At 47.2% G+C, this 24,870-nt stretch overlaps 1 protein-coding gene across 1 annotated transcript in view; it reads left to right on the top strand.

The window, feature by feature from the left end:
- The first annotated feature begins 270 nt into the window (after positions 1-270).
- GRIN2B (glutamate ionotropic receptor NMDA type subunit 2B) overlaps positions 271-24,870 on the top strand; it is a 211,265-nt gene continuing 186,665 nt past the window's right edge. The window contains exon 1 of the mRNA XM_075079039.1: positions 271-1,242. The gene's annotated coding sequence lies outside the window, so the exon portion shown is untranslated. The remainder of the gene's footprint in view (positions 1,243-24,870) is intronic.

Genomic DNA, 24,870 nt, shown 5'->3' on the forward strand with positions numbered 1-24,870 from the left:
TTTTCCGTGCGAGATGGGAGGGGAGAGGAAGAAAAAATACCTGCGAGTTCATTAAATAAATGCCTGCATAGCTGTAAAGCCCTGTCCGCGCGTGCTGGAGGTTGGTGCGTGTGTGTGTGGGGCAGACCCCCAGCCATTTACCCACCCCTAGGAGGAAAAAAAAACCCAACCCAAGGAGCCGAGGGTTGTGTTCCGGGCGCGGAGGGGGGGGCAGGATGGGGTGGGGGGCACGTAGTGCAAAGCGGCCACGTCGCAGGTGAAACAGTCCCTGTGTGTCCCGTGTCGTGGCCCCCCCCACCCCCCTCCGCGCCGTGTCTCTGCGTGTGTGTGCGCCCGGCTGCGCGGAGCGCGCCCCACGCTGCCCACGGAGCCGAGCGCGGCGGGCAGCGGCGCCGGCAGCACTGCAGAGGGGTGGGCACGGCCCTCGCCAGCCCTCCGGGGGCCGGGCCCGGGGGTGGGCGAAATGCTGTGCGTGCGTGGGGAGGGGGCCGCGGGGCTGGGGGGGGGGCGGCTCGCTTTCTCTCCGCGATTCACATCGCGCCCGCTTTCCCGTCTCGTATGCATGCCTATCCCGGGAATGGTGTAGTCAGCCCGTATCTGAATTATTTATAGACTCGTGCCAGCTGGGTTTTTTTTTTTCTCCCCAATTTTTTTTTTTTATTCCGCTTGTGTGCACCGTTGGGAAATGCGTTTTGCCTCCCTTTCTTCTCAATATATTAATGTCTTTGTGGGGAAGCGGTTTTTATCCCCTTCAGACCCCTCTAATACAAAATTGATGCTTATTTTTCCCTTCAGGAAGGGGACGCTTTGAGGATAATCATGCTTCACAGAAGAACGGCACCGACCTCCAGTTGCTTTAAACTCAACCTCCTCCACTAGGGCTCCAGGAAAAAAAAAAAAAAAAAAAAGAATAATTATAAGAATAATCATTAAAAAGGCGAAAGGAATGCTTACTCTGGAACCTGCATTTGACGATCCTCACCACTCGCGCTGAATATCCTCTGAAGTGATTCTCTCCGGCTTTTCAATTTGCACTGCTTCAAGACGCAAGATTGCCACAAAGAATCCTGTATATTTTTTTTACAGCCAAATAGGATTTTTTTTTAAACTCATTCCCCCACGTTTGCCCCCGACCCTTATTATTCTTATGTGGATATGCAAGCAAGAAGAGGAGACTGGACATTCCCAACATGCTCTCTCCCTTGATCTGTCCGTCTAGAGGTTCTGCTTCTACAAACCAAGGTAGGGAAATTCCTGTTTCTGTGGTTTTGCTGGCAGCTCATTTTGGTGCACGGGTTTGCCCAGGGAAGACCACTCACGGTAGAACAAAACGTTTAGTGATGCTGCTCTTGGAAGCAGATACAGCACAAAAAAGAAAAAAAAAAAAAAAAAGGAGAAAACGTTCACCAGACATGTTGATTCCCTTCTTGGCTTATCAAATAGGACATGGAGAGAAGGCGAGAGGGATGCTTTGAGTTACATACGGCACCGTGGATCGGGGGAAAGTCCCTTGTGATTTTTTTTCGGGGTGGGCAGGTGGGGTCATGGGAGACACGGGAAGAGGAACACAGCTTTGGAAAGGGGTGAAAACTAAGATAATTTCCATCCATCCATACCCATCCATCCATCCACCCACAAATTGCCTCTTTCTTTTCACTGGTCCAGCGGCTCCTTGTCACGCTTTGATGTGAAAATAGAGCTCATTAGGGATAACAGTACGTAGAAACCTGCTTGTTGCCGAGGAGGGTGGTGCATTACTTAAAACCCACGCCGGCCTCCCGATCGTGAGCGGCCTAACGCGGGGGCCGGGGCCGGGGGCCCGGGGCCGCCCCTGGCACCGCGGCAGGAGCCCGCCCAGCGCCGGGGCGAGTGCGCCTGCTTGCGTGGAGGTGAAGGGCTATTTTAAGTCCAAGCACGTCAAGAGACTTAACCTGAACCTACGAGGCGCTCTATTCAGGCAACTTCACGGGTTTTAATTTATTTCCGTCCCCCTGGTGCCGTCAGCGGGCATCGTGGCTCCTCTCCACCGCCCCCCACCCCCCCCCCCCCCGCGCGCCTTGCACCCCGCGTCCCCACGCAGGCAGCCCCTTCCCCAGCCCACTTGGGAGGGATGCAAAATGGCTATCGTGCCGCTCGGCTGTGGATACGCGAGAGACACCGGTGCATCCGGACCGTAACGTAACATGTGAGTCTTTCCGTAAGATGGTGGCAAGACAAAGGGAGCGGAGCGCCGGGGGGTGCGGGAGCCCGCGGCCGCCGCGCCCCGCCGGGAGCGCCGGGCACAAGGTGTTGAACGTGTCGGGGTTATTTTAAGCCTCAGCCTGTGCCCGGCACGCGTGGGGCTGCGCGCCCCGACGCCGAGAGAGAGGCGGGGGTGGGGAAGGGGAGAGCTGCTGCAACCCACATCCCCACCCCGGGGCGGACCCCCACCACTCTTACCCTCACCGTCAACCCCCGACCCGCCTCCTCCTGCCTCTCGTCCCTCCAGCAAACCGTAGGCCTGGTAATATATAGCAGTGGGCTCACCCCACAGCTGGAGGAGGAGGAGAAGGGTGGGGGGCGGCCCCCCAGCCCTGCCGCCACGCGAGCCGGGGGGCCGGGGCGGTGGCCCCGAACCCTTGAGGCAGCCGGAGCATCCTGCGGCGGGGGCGTGCCCCTCCCACCCCCTCCCTCGCCTTGGTCCTTTCAGTGCCTCTTTCCCACATTTCTGAGGGGGTTTCATCGTGCTATTGTTAAAAACCAGGAGCGGTTCCCCGTCGAGGGGTTGACAGCCACCTTTCCTGCCATATTCTGGCTGTGCTTCTATAAATATCTAAGGCTTCCCAGGGTTTATCCGCGCCTGGATCCTCCCTTTCCAAGCGCTCCCTCCCTCCCGCTCCCTCCGCAAGTGGGAGTAGAAAGTTTACCTGTGCGGAGAAGAGGGCGTGTGGGAGCCTTTCTCCCGTTTTCGGGAGGAATTCCGCAGGCCCCGCAGCTCCCGCCGGATCCACCCGGGACCCCAGCACCGCCCGGGGTGGGGGGGTTGTAGCCCCCTCCCTCGAGTCTCATTGCCCGGTGAGAGCCCCTAAAAGCACAAGTCCCTGGGGGGATGCCAGCAGGGTGCGGGGGGGGGATGGACGCCCACCCCTCAAAGACCAGGGCAAGGGGAGTGGAGAGCAGGTGTTGGGTGAGCCCAGCTCAGCCCCTGCCCCTCAGCCCTCCGCCCCGAGTTTTGCAGGCAGATCGGTGGGAAAGGGTGGAAGTTGCCTCCGATGTCCGGCAAGGGGAGCGGCCTCCGGCAGCTGGGCTGGGGTCTGTGCTCCCCTGGAGAGGGGTGCCCAGTGCTGCCCACCCAGCGCCCATCACAACCACCAGCCCTGCCTGCAGGGCACCGGGCCCAAGTGGGTGCCGCATCCCTGACATGGCCTTTCCCAGCCGCGACCTGGACCAGGTTTCGGCAGAGATAGAGCAGGGTGGGTGGGAGTTGGGGAGGGGTCTTGCAGCTTTGATGCTCAGCCGTGGGGGCAGTGACTGTGGGCCCACATCCTCATCCCTCCTTTACCTCCCAGTCCCTCTTGCTGTTACCTTTACCTAGGACGTCTCACCTTTCCTGCTGGTTCCAACATGGGCAAAAGGAGATGCCCTCTAATATTGCCCCACACCATCAAGCACAGCCACCTCAAGCCTTGCAAGCAGTGCAGGGGGGGCAGCTTGTCCTCCTGAGCTGCCCCTTGGGCAGGCAGGGAGGGCTAGGTATGCAGCATCCCCCATTCATGGGGCCCTTCGTGCTGCCCCACTGCCCAAGCCCTTGGGGAGCAGAGCAGAGGCATGGCACCCCAGAGTGTGGGGTGACCTGGTGTGCCCAACTGTAGCTTTGGGGAGAGTGGCAGTGCATACGTGGGTGTGGGGTGCTCTGTAAGAGAGGAGGTGTGTGTATGGGCGATTTTCAAGCACTCACCCACGCCACCCCAGAGCAGCAGCTCGTGTTGCCTCCGCATATCCTGGTTTTCTCTGGTCCCCCACCATACCAGCTCATCTCCCAGTCCTGTGTGTGGGTCTCAGAGGGTTGGGACAGGATGAGGCAGGTTGAGGGCAGACTGGGGGCAACGAGACACACTTCAGCTTCCCCTTGGCTCTGCCTTTGGTATGCAGAGGCAGATCTCAGCAGGGAAAAGGGAAGAAGCATGGTCAAAGCCACTACACCTCTTGCTGGGGACCCTGAGCTCTGGCCTGGTGACACACACCTGCCACACCAACCCATCTCAGCCTGCGCCAGTCCTGGTGCCTCTTGCGATCCCTTGTCAGTGAGACCACACCTGGGCAAAGGAAGGTGTCTTGAGCAGCCCCCAGCCATCCTGGGCTGGGCAGGGTTCTCAGGATACCTGCGTTGATGGCTGGGTTTTACATTGTACCTCTGCATCAAGAGTACAAAGAGGTCACGAGGAGATGGAAAATACAGAGCAGGGGCAAAAATCCCAGCCTTTTATCCCCATCTACTAATTTAGGTTTTGATTTGGTTTATCCTCCTTTTGGATTACCAGCTGCTCTTGTATACAACCCCTATCAACCTATGAACCCATCCCTAAACCCTCGCCTACAGGGGGAAAAGGTGGTGGCACTAATTTCTGCATTTCATCTGCTGTTGGAGCTCAGCTGAGGCTTTTCCTTGTGCTTGGTTTGGAAGGGGGCAGGTGGACTCTGGCTCCAGTGCTGGAGCCTTTCTGTGCTAGTGCATGGAGCTGTGCTTGGATTCCCACGCTGAACTCGCATTGCCTGGGCTGGCACCAGGAATCGGTGTCTCTGCAGTACCATGTGGGAGGCCTGGATTTGATTCTTAGTGCTGTTTTATCATTCCTCCAAGCTGGCAGAGGATGGGAGTGCTGTACAGACAGTGCTGCTTGTCTCTGCAATGGGCTCCATTCCCTGCTCCTGTCTTTTGCTCCTTAAGATGTTCAAAAGCTGCCTGTGAGAATAGTCCAGACTGAGAGCTGGTACCTAAAGGTTTAATCTGCTTGGCCTTTAGGGGGGCCACAGCTCTACTCTGCCTGTACTCTACTTCTCAGCATGGCTTGGTGGACACTGGGGAGAGTTATCTTGCAGCTGGAGAATATGCAGAGGGTTTTTAATTTTTTTTCTTCTCTTTGTGTAAGCCGCAATTTATCACAAAGAAATGGCTTAGTTAATGGGAGAGATGGACTAGATGATCTTTCGAGAGAGATGCCTCCATGTACCATGATCGCCTAATCTACAATGGGATGCTAGTAGTATCCGCTCTGCCTGACATCAGGGCTCTAGGACTGCTTGACTTTTTTGCAATTCTGTGATTAACCTTCATGGAGATATATTTATACCTGATAGAAAAGCAGGGAATGGTTGGAAGAAACATGGCTGATAAGTTTTCTGCTATTACCCTGATCCATCCTCCACCCACCCATCCATCCAGAAGAATTCTTTAAACCACAATGAATCAACTATTCATTTTGTTGCTTCGCCGCAGTCAGATGGACTAGCTACTGCCCTGGGTGCCTCACTGCATAAGATGAAATGGCAGTTTGAAGATCGCAGCACTGAAATATGTGGAAGGGGAACCAGAGGAAAATAAGATATTTAAAGCTAAGCACGGCCCTTCTGCTACCATTGCCTTGTTCCTTCCTCTGAGCCTTTTGTTTCTGCTTCAGCTAAGTGCGTCATAACGGCAACTAAAAAGGCAATTTCTCCAGCCACGAAGGGGGCTCTACCATCCCTCTGACTTATCCATCTTGCTTGTCTGTTCATCTGAAGACAGGAGAGGAGGTTCCTGGCAGGTATGGACTGGCGCATGCTCTAGCAAAATTAGTGGCATGTTGCTAACTGCCCGGGAATCAGGAGACTTACCCAGACAGGTCAAATGTCAAAGCTACCCTTTCATGTTGGGGACAAAAAATCCAAATAAACCCACCCTTTATAGTTCCAGAGCTCATGGTTTCCTTAAGCAGCAAACCACCAGCTGCCAGCTAGAATTGTGCATTGGTGTGTGAACTGGTGTGTGTGTAAAAGTCAACCAAGTGCACGGTGGTGATCTGTGGAGGCCAGGCAGCATACCTCCATGCGCCTGAGGTCAACTGAAGAGAAAAAAAACCTCTTTATGTGCTCAGAAACAAATGCGTGGCACAGAGCAGTGTGCAAACTGTGCTGCGATCAAGTCAATTCAAACCACGGCTAATTGGGACTTCTCAAGGCAAGGCTGCTTTTTGTTTAGTGTTTTGGTTTTCTTAGAAACAGGAGAGAATGACAGCTCTGGGTAGGAGGAGGGACTGACTTTTCTTTCTTTAATTTTTACACATATGCTGAATATACGTAATGTGAGGGGAATAAAAATATTGGGTCTTTTTCTGTACTCAGGACCACTAAAAAAGGGGAGAGCGAAAGAGTATGTGTTCTGAGACTCACTGTCAGCTGATACTTCCTAATACAAAGGGTATTTGCAGACTGTAAAGTATTCTGGGTGGCTCTCTTTCCTTTCTAACACAAGCAATCAATAACTGTGTTTCAGAGCCACCAATATAGATGGATTGATTAAGTATATGGGGAAAAACAGAACTTACAAATGAGAGAGGGGTTACTGGCTCAAAGTGAAAGGGATACTAAGCTGAGACCTCTGTAGCCTTCACATGCCTCTAACCCCATCCACAAGGAAGATTCAAAACTGAAAATGGCTCAGATAAAGCATTAAGTTGCCAGCTCTGAATACTGTAGATGTTTCTGTGTTCTCAGAGCATATACAGTGTCATTAATATTGGTGTGCATGGCTGTGGTGCTGAAACATTTATAAGGAAGAAACACTTTGAGGGGGAAAATGGGGATTTGGTCTTCATGGTCTGTTTGGTGGCTTGTCTCTGCCGATTGCTCATCCACCAAAGCAGGTGTGGGGCCACCAGTTTATCTGACCTGAATAATCCATGGGACATTGTTCTGTTGCTCCGACTCACCTCTACTACCAGAAACATAGGAGCTCACATCCAGTTAACTCTGCATGTACAGACTCATAAGTTACTTCTCAAGGTAGCAGTCAGCCTACACTACTTCATCTATGTGTAGCTATCTAGTTGTGAGATGGGAACAATTCTCACTTACTGCACTCCTAGTTGAGACTTGAACCATTCATCAAGATTTTAATCATTCTAGCTACCACCATCCTCTACTGGACCTCCTGTCCAGCCAGCGTGTGAGCTCTGTATGCAATCCCTTTTTGTTCGAAATGGTGAAATGATATATCTAATACCTATTTACAGATGTGGTTAAACCCTGCTTAGATAACTGCGTTCTGTTTGGGGGCTCCAATTCCAAGAGAGGGAAGGACTGGGGAGAGTGTAGGGGAGCGAAAAAAGACAATGATCACAGATCGGAGAAAACAAGACCTGTAAAGAAAGGTTGGGAGGGCTGGGCAAGTTCAGTCTGGAGAAAAGGCAACTGTGGGTGGATACCTAACTGTCTGCAAATGCATAAAAGACCGTTACAGAAAGAGCACAGGGGCCAATTATTTTCATTAGTCACCGAAGACAGATCAGAAAATAAATGAGTTTAAGATGAAGCAAAGAGAATACAGATTAAACATAAAATTAAATGTTTACTGCAATAATGGTTTAGTGACAGCAGAAGATGCTTATAAACGTGGCAGTACGGCTGTGACTGAAGATATTTAAAGCTAGATACAGGTGCTGAACTATCAGGATTTTGTATCTAATAAAGTCCATCTCCAGTGAACCATAGATCATGTTATTTGCACGCCTAACCAAACAACTTCGGAAGAAAGATATTGAGGTTGACCTGTTCTGTTTGTAGGAGGGAGGGACTGTCTGTCCCATTGGAAGAAACCCTTCCCACCTGAGCGTGTTTGGCCCTGTGCTCCAACTCTCATACGGAGTCAACAAGATGGTGCTTACTGGTGATGCAGCTTGAGCATATAGAGAGAAATCCCCAAAGATATCTGGTTTTTAAAACCTCTGGTACATTGTGACAGCATGTCCTGTCCTGCGGGATGGCTAGGGCTTCAGTATAGAAATCTGTGCAGAAAAGACTTAAAAATCGGCCTCATGTGAATGATCCTTTAACATGTGCAGGGGCAGTTCTTGAACCATGGGATAAGCTGGGCTGTTCTAGATTGAGATGATGTCCGTTTCTTTAGGAAGCCTCACCCATCTCTAGCCATTGCTTTCAAGCTTTTATACTATCACAGCATCTGAACAGCTAGTGTGCCAAAACCTGATACTGCAAGGGGAGGTGATGTATATCATCACATATTGAATGATGTGAAAATACATGCCTTGCTATTTCATGATGTCATTCTTTTGTCTTGGAAGATGAGCTACAGTTTAAAGGTGCTTTATTTTTACTCATCTTTGCTGCTTCCAGAAGATAAAATGGGATTTGGGGAGCCACGAGCATTGTGGTTTCTGAAAGTCATCGCTTCACTAGCCAGCCTTTGCAGTTGCACCTCTCCCTGCCCTGAGTTAGAGGAGCTTCCTGTGCATGGTTGGGGTTTAGATAGGTGGCTTTATTAATGGGTTCAGAGGAGGGTCTCCCTCCTTTGACTCAGTAGAGATTCCCCTGCCGGTAGCTGAGAGGGCTGAAAGTGCCATTTTGAGACTGAGTTTGGCCAGCATTGGGAACGTACTGTGTGTATGAACTATGCCAGTTTATAGCCCCCTGTGCATCAGCAGAAGGGGGGACCACGGTACAACCTTGCTGGTGGATTACACTGTTTTTTAGCCAAGCAACAAGCATGTAATCCTGACCTCTGGTGTTTTTCATAAGAACCAGAAATTTTCTATACAGGTGTCCAGCACAAACTCAAACTCAAATGGAGGAAATGACATGTTAAGCTCTACTTTTTCATTGTACTTGGATTTAGCATTTTTATTTCACCTCTTCTTCTAATCTCTTTGTTAGGGTTGCCGCGCGCTGGCACATGCATATACACAATTCCTTTTTGTGGGTGTATTGTTTCTTGCATGTATGACGTCTGAAGAATTTGGAGGATTTTGCAAAAGGAAACAAATGTAAAACTTAAGTTCACTATTTCAAAACAGACTAGGAGTTGAGATGGTTACTAGGAGCCAGCTGAGACAGATAAGATTTGGTGTCATGAACCTGCTGATAATTTACTAGCACAAATGCCATGTCCTACATCACAGCTGATTGCCTAATGAACAGAAAATTGTTTTCAGGTGATAGGCATAATAGTCTAATGATAGCTGAAGACAGCAGTGGCTGTGCATTGCCTCCGGCTGTGGGCTGTGAACAGGACACAAGGGGATACGGGTAGGTGAAGGGTTGTAGTCTGTCATAACAAGGGGTCGTGGTTTTCCTCTTCCATCTGGGACCTCTGCTACTCCAGCATCCCCAGCTGGGAATGAGGTCCTGGGAATACACAGTGGATGTTTGGAATGTGAAAAACGAAGGCCCTAAATCAATACCACCTGGAAATAAATTGCAGAAGATTTAAAGCCTAAAGCTGGCTCTGATTCTAAGGGCACTCATAAATCTTCACAGCATTGGGGGTAGGTGGTTTTTGAAGCCTGTGCAGTGAGAAGAATGGCTCCACTGCTGCATGGAAAGGTGTAGAGATGCTGCCGGCCACTGCAGGAGGAGGATGGAGAAAGGGTTGCTACTGTGAATCTCTTTGACCCAGGTAAAGTGGGATGTTAATTGCACGTGACTGGATTGCTGGGGAACTTCTGTCATGGGACTCTGCTGATAAATGCATTTGAAATGCATTGTGGCAGAGGAAATGCACAAAAATGCACTAGTTTGGGGCTATTTGCACATAGGCACACACTTGCATGCAGGAGGGGTTTGCATAAACCTGCACCCTTTTCTCTCCTCTTCTATAATTCTCTGGTATTGCTGGACGCTGTAGTCAGCGGCCTAAGCATCTCGGGGGAGATTCCCTTGTGTCAGACGTATTTCAGTGGAGGCAAGATGAAACATCAGAGGCTGACAGTCCCCAAGGGAGAGTCTAATGAAAGCGGCAGAATGACATAATCTGTTCTCGCAGTCTCTCCTCTTCAGGTCTCCATGTTTTCGGTGCAACTTGAAATTGCCCTCTAATTTATTTCTGAAAAAAAAGAATATTATATATAATTGAAATTGCAAAGATAGCAACCTGAAACATTAAAAGTCAAACTATAAAAGCAGCTTGGATGTGGTCTGAGGTACCACATATTCGAGTATCTGCTTTTGAGACTCCATCTGGAAGTAACAAAGCGGAAAATGCCACAAAAGCATAAATGGCATCTCAGAAAAGGCGTTGCCATTGTTTCATTACATGATGGAAGGCCTGTCCTCTAAGTAGGAGGAGATAAAAACTAAGGAGCTTAGAGAAATAGGAGAGTTGTGGGATGGCTGCCTTGAAAGACATAGTGACTCTTACAGAAAGTTCCCTTTGAATCCCTGGTTTGAAAGTTTGCAAACTTTCAAACCAGGGATTCAAAGAGAGCTGTAAAGATCATGCTTTATCCACTTTTAATTTGCACCATTTCAATAGGGACCAAAGGGGCTAAAAGGCTGTCTGAACTTCAAGGCTCAGAGAACTTTGTAGGAGCTGAGTGCTTGTGCCTCTATATTCTCTGAAGCAGAAGCTGGATGCCCACAGTGGGTATCTTACATGAGCAACCCTTTCTGTGAACTGTTTTTTTTTTTTTTTTACTGGAGGGAGGAATAACTTTCAGAAACCAGGTGACACACAATCGAAGATGTTTCTTGGTTAACGACATACCTTGTCTTAATACTCTTATAAATTTTTTTTTTTTTTTTGTTAGGACATTGAAGTGAAATCATGTTCCTTGCTCACAGCTTGTCAGGGAGATCCCCGACTTCAGCTTTTGATGTTAGAGAATGGTGATTAAGGTTTTTGACGGGAGAGGTTTGTAATGGAGTGAATGTGGCAGGAAATGGCTTTACTGCCCCACAAAAAAAAAAATTAATTTCATAAGTTTCACTAGTTCTGCAATGCAATTAATTAGAGCATTTGATGTGTTTTCCTGAAAAAGCAGAGAAAAGCCCAGAATAGCTAGCAGCCTGGTAAGCAGAAAAGTAACTGGGTTTTGGGTGACGCATTCCAATTCTGCATACTTTGGAGTGGGGACTTGTCCCTGAGGCTGTCCTAGCCAACATGAAGGCCCAGACTACTGGGTCCTCTGCAGTAATGCTTTCTCAGCTGGAGCTTTTCCAGTTGGAGCTGTTCTACTTTATATAAATGCCTATTCATTGTGCTGGAGAGAGAGTGCTCTAACGACTGGGCTGAGGAGGTAGGTTTTTTTGTTGGCCCAATATAAAGTAATTACTTGTATAAAGGTAAATGACTCCAGTTCTAAAGAAATGGAGAAGCAGGCTCCATAGCTCAGAGGCTATGGAGTCTTCTCAGATGCGGGAGACAGGGGAGCTAATTCTCTCGCCAAATTAGGCAGTGTGGGTTTGTTCTTATTCTGCTTTGGATGCATTTGTATTTCCCAGTGACAACAAAATGTTTTGTTTAGCATCCAGCTCCAGTGTTGACTCCAGGTGGGAGAAAAAGTGACAGGAGGCGGCCGGTTCCCAGGGAACAGACCTGATCCTCAAGCAAATGCTCTTAAACAAAGGATGAGGGATGAGAACTACAGAGACTCTGTAACAAGAAACCAGAGTTATTGCTTCAATGCAAATTTTTATCATTTCCTAAACAGTGCAGGTAGCTCTTTAAAGTTGTCTCCAGATCTTTAAAATCACTTGGGATTTTCATTCCTGCAGTTCATATCCCTTCATATATCCCCTCTTGTTGTTCATTATACATTTGCTTTCATAAGCTTGGTGAGATGTTTGGCTTTATATGGAAAGGGAAGTGTTTCCAAAAGCTAATGCTAGCTGTGGGAGACTTGTTTCCAGAGGATCTCCAGGGAATCGGCGGAGAATGAGGGGGTCCTTCGAAGGGCAGCGTAGAGCAGGAGCCTCATGGATGTGTTCCAGGGCCTCCTAATCGTTGGTCTTCTGTCTTGTATTTTTCCACTGTAACAAAGCTGGCTATCTGATAGTCCATCTCTTTTTGAACATGAAGGCCTGGAGATCCCTTAGTCTGGATTGGATGTACATGTTTCCTGAACTTGATTTGAATTTGCAAGAAGCATCAATGTCCATATAGCTGATTCAGTCCACACAGTACATTCATGATCTCTGGATTTCTCAAACCTTAATTTCAAGCCAGAGAGTGGCAAAGTGGCATAAGAGGTCCCTTGACATGAGCAGGTATCATAGGGCTTGTCCTTGGCACGCCACGGAGGACTGTCCCTCAGGATGCTGTAGGAAGGCTAAGGAGAGATGGCCAGGGCTTGCTTTTTCTATAACCACTGTGTCCCAGGAGGGAGTTGGTGTATGAATGACATTTAATTATATGTCCTTGTACATCTTTGCCTGCATACATTTACAAGCATTGCCCATTTCCGCCAAGGAAGATGTTTCATAAGAAAATGTTGCATGATGAAGCATAAAAATCGAACACAACAGAAAATTAGAGAGAAGCTTTGCCCTGTCAGTCTAACTGTGTCCTTTTAAGTGCACAGGGTAATACAGAAGTCTGTGTATCTACTCTGACATGACAGTCTTCTGTGATACCATAGTTTGGCATCTGTGGCAGGACAAATGGCAATGTGTAGCCACACAAGGGTTCAGCTGCAGCCCAGAGGCTACATCCACTGTCCCTTTGAAGTCAGGCAGAATCTTGGCATTGGCTGTGATGAGGACTGGATCAACTTTGGATGTCTGCTCTATAGTATGAGATGCAAGGGCTTGCAATATTTCTTTGAATGAGCATCATTTAAAAGTATTATTGTTTATAAACTACTTCACTTTACTGTCAAGGTTGCTATTTTGATGCCTGCAATGAACGTTGCATAAATCCTTAATGTTAGCTACATACAATAGGTGTTATTTTTTTGTCTTTGTATTTGATGATTTCTTTGTTTTTCAAGCAATACATGACGTGATTTTAAGGATACCAATAGATTCATCAACATTTCTTTTGCTGTATAAGTTTTCAGGTGTTTTCTTGATGGGCTAATACTGCAGGAAAAGCAATACATAAAACAGCAATAAGTATAGAATCTGGTTGACGTTCAGTTTTGGGATCAGGTTAAGTTGTGTTGAGTTTCCTCCCCCAAATCCTCATGGACTCTGCCTGGAGGAGAAAAATCAATGACTCTTTGGTAAGAACTGCTTAAAATGGCTGTATTTGGCATAGCTGAAATTTCCATTTGAACAGAATTTGAGACTTTTAAAGCAACTTAACAGTATTTTCTCATAATCTGAATGGCTTTGGAAGAGTAATATAAAACAATGGTTTAAGAGTTGCAGCACAAAACTTGATGGAAAATCGTAGAACTTGATTTTACTGTCAGAGATCTAGAAGGAGAGAAAGAAAGAGTCAAAGACCTAAATTCCCTTTAAAACCGTTAATTTCTTTTATTATAATAGGTCTAAATATTTAGTGAACTTAAAAGGAGATGGCAGAAAGACAGTGCTTCGTCCAATGTTCCTCCTGGATATAACAAACCTACACGTTCTTTAGCTGAAGCCTGGGGTTTACAGGAGTTCATATGCAAAAGCATTAACTTGAACCTTGGATTTACTGAAATGCCACATTTATTACACCAGCTAAAGAAATACAGAACTTGGGTAAAAGCATCCGGAGATAGTCTGTTCAATGAAAGATCAGCATAGCAATGTAAAGAGAAGGAAAATTTCACTTAAAAGCAGCAGGTTAAGCTGTGCCTCCTAATATAACTGGAAATGAAAGATTATATGTTCATACCAGTAAATAAAAGAACAAGCCATACAACCTTGCGCACCACTCGCAGTGCACTGAAAGGGTGGTGTTCCTTGGTGCAAAACTGGAGGGCTTGGAGAAGATGCAATTGAGAATTGTCTCATTGCTTGCTAGACCAAGATGGTAAGAGTCACACTAAGATTTTTCTTGGCCATAGTCCGCTCCCAGTTGGCTGAAGCCAAGCTGACCTTCTCCATCCTGGCTGAGCCGGTCTAGTATATGCTGATCAACATTTGGCCGAAAACGTCCATCCTTGGTCTGTGCCAGGAGATATGGTCAGGTGTTTTGGCTGGCGTTCCTCTCCTCTAGATGTATGCATAGCTCTGGTCTGTCTTTTCAGGCTAAAAGCATCCCAAGATCTTATGGACTAGCCTCCTGCAAGGAGGACCCATGGGCTTCAATTAAGTGCAAACTGTAGCAGTAGGAGAGGTGTATATGTGCATCTGAAAATGTTGCATGTCACATTTTTTGAACATCCAAAGGATGGGTACTCTGCAGTTTTGTACTTTTATTCAGTCCACTTTGTTTTCCCTCTGCTTGAACTGATCCTGTTACTCGTAGCAAGGATCTTTGTGGTGGTGCTAAATGCTGTCATAAATCCAGGCAATTTGCACACATTGCAGCTTTTGAAGTGACTTGAGTTGTGCTAAGCCTTTTCTCTCATTTCTTTCTGTTGGCACATGGGATTGGAAAGTTAAGCAAAAGGCCTTCTCCTGCTGATAGTGAGGAGGAAGTGGGTTGACATGGGTCATGAGAATAGGTGGTGGCAGGAGGGCAGATTTATACACCTTGTTGGACTCTCACTGGCAGCAAATTGCATTCTGGTCTTGGGAAAGCCTGGACCATGAGGGACTGAGAGCGCTGACTCATAAATTTACCTGCACTAGCAGTACATATGCACAGGAGAGGGTGGGAGGGAGTAGCCAGTGCTTTATTTTCCCTTGTTTTCTGGAGGGAGGGAAGCTGGTGCTACAGCCTACTGGATGTGGGTAGATGTACCCCCCTTCATCTGAGGCCCAGAGCAGAGAGGGAGTTGAACAACCATGGAAGCAATGCATCTATGCTGGCCAGGGCTAGCTCTCCATCCACCCCCAACCCTGTGGCACCCCACCTTCTTCTTCCCCTCTCCTCCAGGCTGAAAAAGCCCAACTGGACTTCATGACATCACCCCCAGCTCAGGGTCAGGCGAGCCCTGCAGGCAATGGGTGTGGCGGGGGAAGGGGGGCAAAGCCACCTTGTCTCAGTGCCTTTGAACTAGTCTGGGAGCTGTTGGAGGCTCTGGTGTCTTTAGAGCAGATGGGGTGGGGGGGTGGGCAGGGAAAGAGTTTTGGAGGAGATTTCAGAGGGACAAGTTTTGGAGAAGGGAGAAAGGTGTTTTTCTTCTGCATCCTAAAAAACCTTTGCACCAAGGTCCTGCTTCTGTGACTTCCAGGTGCTCAGGCAGTGTCTGGGGTGCTTTGTACCAATGCGATGTCTCACAGAAAGGCTCTGAAGAAGCATCCCTCACTCCCCCAGCAGTGTACATTTGGGTGATACTTAACTGGCGCTTGCCCGGTGCTCCCAGTTGTTCTCACAGGGCCATGCATGGGCATCCAGGGGCCACTGCTTTCTCTGAGAGCAACAGGGCCTGATGCAAAGCCATCACACAGCAACACAATGTTGGTATGCCACCAAAGCCAAACTGCAGCGTTTGCAAAGCCTTTGGCAATTTTCAGTGAGGGACTGATGCTGGGGACAGGTGTGTGAAAAATCCATATTGTCTTGTGAATTTAGGGATGTGCCTTGACTTTACTCTGATGACAAACCCTGTGCCTTTTGCTTTGTGAGAGTATTTCCATTGGAAATCAAAGAGATTTGAGATATATAGCTAGCTAAGCAGTCATACCTCAGAATAGGATTTGGGGATTAGCAGAGTGGATAATAAATTGAATAGTAGGAGTTAAAATCAGACTGCAGTCAGAAAGAAAGCAGAGATGAGAGGTACACCCCTGGAAAGCAGTAATGCCAGAAATGACACTGGGGTTACACTGGCAAGCAAATGAGATATGGGCTCACAATACAACGCAGCAGCAAAGAAGTTGATGTGATTTCTCTATTGCATAAACAGAACTATTGTGTCTTGGAGCAAGGAAATGTTTTCTATGTGTTTCTAGTCATGTTTTCATGATGTGCCTGATGTGAGTGTACCTAGGCTATTGAGTTCATTTCCGGAGAACTCAGTGGCCCAAAGATGGCAGCAAATTAGAACAAATTCAGTGGAGGAACAAAAATGATTAAGATGCTGGAGGGACTGAAGATTAAAGTAACTAATTACATTTAGCTTGGCCAAATGACAATTAAAAGAAAGATGTGATGACTGCCTCAAAGTGTGTGCTTAAGAATGTAAACACTCAGAGGAGAGAAAGACAGTGAGGAATTGTTTAGTGCTGTTGGAGTGGCAGTTGGTTAGATGCCCTGGTCTGCACTGCTAGGGGAATTGTGTAGGACGCTAACCAGAACTGAAGAAGAAGTAGCTGTAACCAAACAATAGCAGCAAACTGAACAAAAGGAAGCATGGAATAGACAGCACAGTTTGTTCTGTGAAGCATGGCAGAAGCGTAAGTACCATTCCCAGGGAAGCGATGGCAGTCTCTGAACAAAAGTAGCCCTGGGAGCTTTGCTACAAGGAGTGTCCAAAATCCTCCAGGAGAGGAGGGGAAGGATGTGGTGTTCCCACAGGAGTCCTCCCACTCCAATTTGCAGGACTCATAGATCATTTCTTCCCCATCCTTTTGGCTGTGATTGTGTGGTGTTGCATCCATGTTGGGATGTGGTGTTTGTAAAAAGACAATTTGCAGGCTGGAGGGGGACCAAGCAAGGGGGTGGGGGTAGGTGACAGTAGAAAATAAGAAATTCTAAGAGCCAGGCATGTTCAGTCTAGAGGAAAGATAACTGTGGGTGGAAACCTAACTGTCTGCAAATCTGTAAAGGACTGTTATAAAGAGAGAAAAGGGGCCAATTATTCTCTTTGGTCTCTAAGGGCAGATCTGGAAGAAAGCAGGCCCTTAGCTGAAGCTGGGAAAATCAGGATCTGTATGAAGGAGAAGCCTAAGTGTCGGGTGACAAGGAGGCTAGGAGGGAGTAGGGGAATTGCCATGAGTATAGATACCCAGGGATGACATTAGACGCCCACTTATCAGGGGACGACACAAGCATCAGGAAATGGATCTTGTTTCAGCAAGATTTTGTATGATTTCATAGTCTTTAAAAGGTTGCAGAATTTGTAAATGAGTCAGTGCTCTAGTGCTTTTTCCTTGCAGGTTATTTGTTAGGGACGTGTTTGTTAATAATTATGATTTCTTCTTTGATTATGGATCTGTTTGAATGGTGCCTTTAGCAACTGAGGGACTAGAGGTGAAATGCACACTGAGAAGTGTTCATTTCATCATGAACATTTTTATAAGAATAAAAAATGCAATGAGGAGCTAGTTCCAGCAAAGTGTGGATTAGCTGGAGTTCTTTTTTGCCCCTTCGGTGTGAATCTTTTCTGAGGTATGAAATAGCTAATTAGCTTTAGAAAAAGAGTCTTTGTGCAGTACTATATCTCCTTGTTTTGACAGGAACAGGAAAATATCATGAAGCAAGAACTCTTATCACAGTGTTTCTCATCCAGTTGTACTTAAGAAATCTTGCACATTTTTCATATAAATTCCATTTTCAGATGGTAGGATATTCTGTACCTGGAAATATTAATTTCCTGATCTGCTTCTAAGACTGAGCACATTTCCAAGCAAAATGAAGAGGGGAGGATAAGAAACAAAGCTATGCACCTGTGCAGTATCTCAGCTGGTGGCTCCAGTCACTCTGGGTAAATGGCTCGGTCGAGCCTGATGTGAAGAGTATCCTAAATTTATTCTTTTGTGATAACTGTTTGGAGGGTTATTTGTAAAACAAATGCTTCAGCTTAGTTCCCTGTATGGCAGTGACTGTGTCCCAGTGACACAGCTAGCTCCTGGGCAATTTTAAGGAGGAGTTCAAAGAGTGACAGGAGCCCAGGATCAGAGAAACAGGTTCTTGTTGTAAACTCAGAAGAGCACCTTTCAAGGCAAAGGCTAAAGCACTGCAGGCAAGTGGGGCTGTGGTGTCCTGGGCTACAGCAAAGGCTAGTCTTGTAAAGATAGGAGGCAGGTCATAGGGTCCCATAACTGACTTTTCCATGCATTGGCTCTTATTCAGTTAATGGCTAGCTGTGGTCAATAAAGTTGTTTCTCGTTCCTGCAGCAGTTCAGTGGTCTGGCAAACCCACCTTCGTTGCTGTTTGAGGATAGTGTGTCAGGCTGTCAGCTGGAATGGCTGAAATGCAAACACACGACTCCTGCCTTGCTGACTACAGGCAGCACCTTCTCATGAGCATGGCAAGCTGGGGTTGGCCAAGCCTTAAACAGTAGCAGGGTTTGTCAGAGCTCATGAGCAAGTTGCTCAGCATACCTGTTCATCTGTGAGCTGGGATGATGGACACACACACCATACAGCTGTATTCAAAAGTCACACTTTCTTTTGTGTTTGTGAGGTACCCTGAGACTTTTCAGCTGATGATGCCATACTAAAATACTTACTCTTTACTTGGTCTTGACTTTCAGAGCTCTATCCTTGGAATTCTTCAGTGATTTGGCAATTACTGAAAGAAATAAAGCAAAAGCATCGTACAGAGCAGAAAAGCACTTCACAAAGCATGCTCTGATGAAGTCAGTTCCTTGAACAGCTGTGACAGGGACAGGGAAGCATCCAGAAATACAGAAAGGGGACTATGATGGGAGATTTACGCTGGTGAATACCAGTTTGATTGAGCCCCAGTCCTGCAAGATCTATGCCTAGAGAAGATTTCACCGCTCAATGCTGTTACCTGCAAAGCCCTTGTCCCAGACTTCCAAGACTCCGCAGCCAGTGTTGGATTTGCAGATATCTGGCATGATACGGGATTTTGGATACAGTAAAATCCCATGTCCTCTGTGAATAAAAGTATGGTGCATGTTGCTTTTCCCTGCATTTCTGTCATGACTTTCCACTTCTTATGTATTTATTTACCTTTCTATTTATTCATTTTTGGAAGTCAGCCAACGGGCTCATGCAGTTTATGACTTGTCGGTGCTGATGCAGTAAGTCAACCCCATGGCCTGGACCTGTAGAGTCCTTGGGAAGAACTGCACTCCTGTTGCTGGTGTATTGGGTGATGGTGAGGAACTTGGTCTGGAGTTCCCTACAGGAGAGCAGAATATTTCTACCTTTAAGTTAGCTTTGGAAAATTTAAAATGTTACAGTATACCTAAAGAAATAAAACCCCTAAACACCTTCATTCTAGAAATGAGTTGTTTTGAACAATACAAAATGGTTAAGAAGAAAGACTTTCCCCAGAGTATCTCCGAGTGGCCAGGTTTGCCTTTGAGTCAGAATGGAGTTGTAGTTTGAAACTGCAAAAGCTTTGCCCAAACATAATCCTTCTCCTTTGCAAAGCTCCAAGAAGTGGCTGTTTGGGAGCACAGACTCAGCTCAGATGCCGGCTAATGAACACTAGAGCTGACACAGACAGCAGCCACTCTGCAAGTTGCATGGGTGGAGTTAGCAAAGCAGGAGTCTGCACTGGATGTGCAAACGTATGCATGTTTATGCCCCTGTTGGCTGTCCTGTTGTCCCCTCACTATTGCTGCAGTGCTGGCTAATGAGGTTTCCTGCCCCAAAGGGCTGCATACCTGCATGCACCCAGCCAGCCCTGCTGTGCTGTCATGTGCTGGCATTAGGAGGCACCTATATAGGACATTCTGACCTGCTTCATGCTTGACAGACGGTAGAAGCTGATTGCTGGAGGCAGCCTTTGGTCTGCTCACAGATTGGCTTTAGGGATTACATGCAGGGAAGTGTGAGCCATTAGAGCTGCAGCCTTGATGTACCACAGTTCTGTGTGACTTTATGGTGCTTGAGAGGCATGAACTGCATCATATGAGATTGTTGCAGCAGTTTGGTGTCATTTCTGAAGATGACAGCACATCCACCTTCTGCTTGCCTCTAGCTTGCAGTGGGAGCCAAGGTACATTAGCTGTGTCTTTCCTGTAGTCCATTTCTGCTGTTGTTAATATCCATTGGCAGCTTTTTTTTTTCTGTGCAACACTGCAGGTTGTAAAGGCTGATGGCACCTCAGGTGAATCACTACATGTTGATATATTTACTTTACCTGTTGCACTGTAGAAGCCTGAGATACAGACACTGAGGTTTTAACAGTTCCCTGCCAATCAGATTAAATATTTAGCAGCAATAGGTTCTGGGCTTCACATTCCTGAGAGTGTATTTCATGCATCATTTGCTGTAAACGTTGGGAAATTTTTAGCTACCACTTGCAAAGTAACTCCCTCTCTGCTCGCTCTCCCATCCTCCCATCTCCACTTTTCACAGTCCCTCTCACTTTTAACTTTTTTTTCTTGTCCTTACTTTCTCTGACCTGCTGCTTCCTTCCCCTTAGCTTTTCCCCTCTTTCTTTGATAATTGTTCACTGGTGTGTGTTTACGTACGTTGCATCTGGAATGGATGTCAGCCTGTGATTGAGGAGTAGAGGCACTGACTGCATCTGAGTGTTCCTACCTCCTCAGAAAAGCACACACAACTAGAGGAGGGTGCAGGCTGATGGTCTTGGGGAGTGGGTACCCCTTGACTCAGGGAAACAGCCTGAGGACAAAGAAAGGGAAAGCACCTCTATCATCCATCTTCATGATGCAGCTCATCTGTCTGCAGGCACTATCTGTCTTGCTCTTGGCGCATGCAACAGCTGCTCTGGACTGTCACTACAGGGCAGCCTTTTTCCTTTTAGTCCCTTTCTGCCCAAAACCTTTATAGGAGAATAGTGCATGGGCTCAGTCATCCAACTGGAAGCATGGTCACATCCATCCCCATGGGATCCCCTTGTCCCACCAGTTGGTGGGCTTGCAGCAGATGTCTGTGCCAGCTATGTGTCATACACAACTGGCTGATAACTCCAGTGCTGGGATGAGGCCCATCAAAACCAAAAATCTAATGAAGTGGAAAAAAGGTGTATCTCTAGGCAAGGTTTTGATATGTGGTGGTATTTACTGTACTAGCAGAAGGTTGTTTCCTGGGACAGCAAGCAGTGCACAAGGGGCAAGGACCTTGCTCCACTTCCTTCAGCATGCTGAACAACAGCAGGTTTCACTTGTACAAAGTACAGTTCTCTGGTGATCATCTGAGTTTTCAGGCATGATGTCTAAGGAGGTGGCCCTTCAGAGGGGCTGTGCAAACAAGAATGATCACTGGCACTGGTGGTTGTTCTGGGCTGATACTGTTTTGGGGAGGGTAAAGTCTCCTGGGCTAGTGAGGTCTGTAGGCAGGCTGGTGCACTGCATGTTTTGGGCTGCAGAGCTTTCTCTAGAGCTTGCTCTTCTCCTTTTGCCCATTCTTTGAAATGATTTGATGATGATTGTTATAAGCTGTGGTCAGATGGTTTGACTCTTCATGACTGTGCCCTCTTGACTGTTTGGTACTTGCATGTTTTCCTCTGCTCTTGCTCCAAGTGTGCTGCCTGCCTGAACATGTTGTTGCAGTCCCAGAGGAAGCTCATGGTTCTCAGTGTTTCCATGTTCACCCTGTGTGACTGCTGCTCTGCATTCCAGTTGTCTCACATCTTGTACTCAGCCCCAATTGCTCCAGCAGTCCTGCAATACCAGTCTAGGAGGTTGATTAGTGCCAGGGCCAGGTTTTCCAAGTGGGTTTCTCCCCCTGTTTTGACAAGTCCAAAGTCATCTGATGAAGCATCATCCTCTTCATTTCACATTTCTGTTGGTATGGGACATATCCTCTGTTCACCTCACTGCTGCTGTTACACCAGTGTGGGCTTGAGGATGTGAGGGAGGCAGGACTGTTTCCTCATGGTGGCTGACAAAGGGATAGTTGGGGAGGTGCATTGCTTTGAAAGCTGGGATATGTGTCCTTGTGCATGAGGTTATTTTTACTTATGAGAGAAGTGGGGGCCCTTTAGGTGGAGGGGAGAGTCAGGTCACAGTGGCTAGAGAAGATGGCTCTTGTTCTGCTGCAATAGGCCCTGAAGCCTGGGAGTCTGCTGAGATGGGGTATGGCAGGCCAGATGGTTTGAAGCAGGTACAGGGACATTAGGGAAGCTGCTTCAGCAGAGATAAGGAATGAAAGACACCTGTAAACTCTGTAGAGCATAATAACTAGTGATGAGCAGACCAGCCTGCTTTATTTCTTGTTTTATTCCTCTCTTTTTTTTTTTTTTTTTCCCTCCCCCCGCCTTTTCCCTGCATTGCTCTGGGCCCCTCCACTCCATTTCCCTGCATCTGGTGGCTTATTTCCCTACAGATGTCATCTTGGCAGTAACTCACGCCTGAGCACCTCTCTTGGGGATTTTGTGCACTGCCTGAGTGCTATTTCTCTCCCTAATGTCAAGGCACCTGATTTTTAAAACTTTTTTGGTATACTTTTAGGCAATTGCCCTTTGTAAATAAATTAAATTTTAGCAGTGGGGGAAGATGTAAGGCAGATGGCTCTGGAGAGGACAGTCCCTTAGCCACATGCCAGCCCAGGCAAATGAATCAGCCAGAGGGGCTGCACAGCTTGCCCACCAACTTACCTCAGCTCCAGGGCCAGGAGCTCAGTTGTGGTCTGATACATTCTCTGATCTCTTTAATTAGGAAAGGAGAAGTGATAAATGGGTATTGCTTTTAGCCTTGCTGAAGTATCCCTGGCTTCTGGATGGGGCAGTGACAGGGCTGCGCTAGGAATATGGTTAGGGAAGTGGTTTAGGGTCCCTGAAGCTTTGTAAGCTCAGAAGTTGAAGTACAAACAAGAGGAAGGGGATCCCAGAGCAATACTGAGGCAATGTAGTCAGGTGATAATACATACATGACTTGTTTCTTCCATCTTTTCCCTCTCCTGAGACAAATATCACAAGGAGCATGGCAAGAGGCTGCTCTCTGGATGTGTGCTATGTTTATAGATCATGAGCCCCTTCCCATGGCATCCAGTGCCTCACAAAGGCATTAACACCTGTACAAAGCAGGTTTAAAATGCTGCACATTAGATCAGAGGAGCTTTACAACCCTCTGGCACAGGGGTTGTGGAAACTCATGGTGCAAAGGTCTCCAGAAACTCTACTGTAATTGTACAAATTCATATATGTAATAATCAGTGCAGCTGCATGCAAAAATGTCTCCTGGCTTGGAAATGAGGCCCTGTCACAGTGTCATCCTGACAGGACACCAAAGCAGAAGCTGTGTCAGAGAGGCTTTGCAGGCATGGCAAAGCCATGCATGGCATCTAAGGATTGATTTCTATTTTTTTTAATAGAAACTGGTGACCATGTGGGGCTGTGGTTCAGCCCTGTGGCCTGGACCTGGCCTGGAGAAGTGTCAAAGCGGCAATGAGAAGGAGAAACAAGGAAACCCCAAAGTGAGCGTAGCCCCAGGAAGCTCCAGGCAGACGAGTGGTGTGCTTGAGGCAAAGTTTGGAGAGACAGTTCATACAGGCAACTTGGTTTGCTTTCTCTACTTCATTTTAGGGGTTGGGTGATATTTGCAGCACATAATCTTTGGCTGTTCAGGATGTCAATATTGGTACTGTCATATACAAACAAGGGTGAGACCTAGCTAAAGACTGCAGCCTGTTGCTAACTGAATGCTTTAACTGGATGGTTACATGGCACTGTAACTTCAGGATTGTACAAAAGTCCTTCACAAAACAGGACTGGCATCTCAGTGCTGCTTTAGCACTTCAGGATGGGCAGTGTGAAAACAGCCTTGACAACACCAGGAACAAGTCTCAGGAGGGAGAGCAGCTGCTCTGTGCCAGGGTCTGACCCCTGGCATGGCAGCAAGTTTTGGGTTTCTGTCTCGGAAGCTGATTTCCTACAAGGACCAGCCTGGATGTAAAAGGGATACAACTTGAATGTTGACTCTGCCGTTTTTTTTTGTTCTTTCTCTCTTGTGGGCTTTTATTTTCCTTCTTCCCCCACCCCCCACTGTTTTTGAGTTTCTGTGTTTTCAGGAATACAGGAATTTAATTCCTTTAGGAACTGGTGGCATTTCAGATCTGGCAGAAAGGGATAACTGGCCATCCTGCAAAGAGCTCCTTCTCCCACCCGATTTCCTTGTTCAGAGAAATACATCCCTGTCTGCTGGTCCAAGATGAGATGGAGGGCGTATATAATAATTTTATATATATAAAAATAATCAGCAATAATAAATACAAAATTATATATACTATATATAGTCTTTGGGTATCTATATAAAAACACATATGCACACCCTCATTTTACTTTGGGGTGTCCCCACTCCAGAATTAAATATAGTCTTTTAACACTGCTCTGTGGCAGTGTAACCCAGGAAATGATGGGAAATGGAAGAAGAATTTGGGTTGGGGTGGATTACAACATCTTTTTGCTTGACTCCAGGACTACTCCAGTCTTTACTGACTGTCTCTTGTCAATAAAAAAGTTCCCCAAAGCAGAGCGGTTGTTCTCTGTAAACTTGTCAATGACAACAGATACCCTGTGGGTGCCAGCACCCCTCGAAACCCCTTGTGTTTCTTAAGAGGTCTCATTCAGGTGCTCAGCAGGTGCAGCGCAGTGTAGCTTGTGAAGTCTGGCAGAATCACAGGGCAACAGGCTGCAAGCAGGTCTTCCAAGCAGGGGGATGTTCAGAGGTAGAAACATAGTTTTAGTTTGAACTTCATGGCAAAATTCCCTCCTTCTCCCTGCAAATACTGGGAAACTACAAATTCAGAGGAACTGATAAAAGGAAACTGTGGTGAAACTGTCAAAGCTATTAGTTTATACCCCGGGCTTGTAGGGTTTGCAGCTGTGGGCCGCTTTCACTAATGGCCTGACCCAAGGCCATGGGCCCTCAGAATTACATCTGAGGACTTCTCTATGAACCCCAGATTTCTGGCACCTCTGACACTGTAGAGAGTCCCAGCCAGGCCTCTCGGGGTCTCCAGGCTCCCTGGTATAAGACTAGGATGTCTTTTAGGAGGTAACCTGAGCTCCCAGGACTTTCTGGCCA

Source organism: Phalacrocorax aristotelis, chromosome 1 (genome assembly GCF_949628215.1).
Source record: "Phalacrocorax aristotelis chromosome 1, bGulAri2.1, whole genome shotgun sequence".
NCBI lineage: Eukaryota > Metazoa > Chordata > Aves > Suliformes > Phalacrocoracidae > Phalacrocorax > Phalacrocorax aristotelis.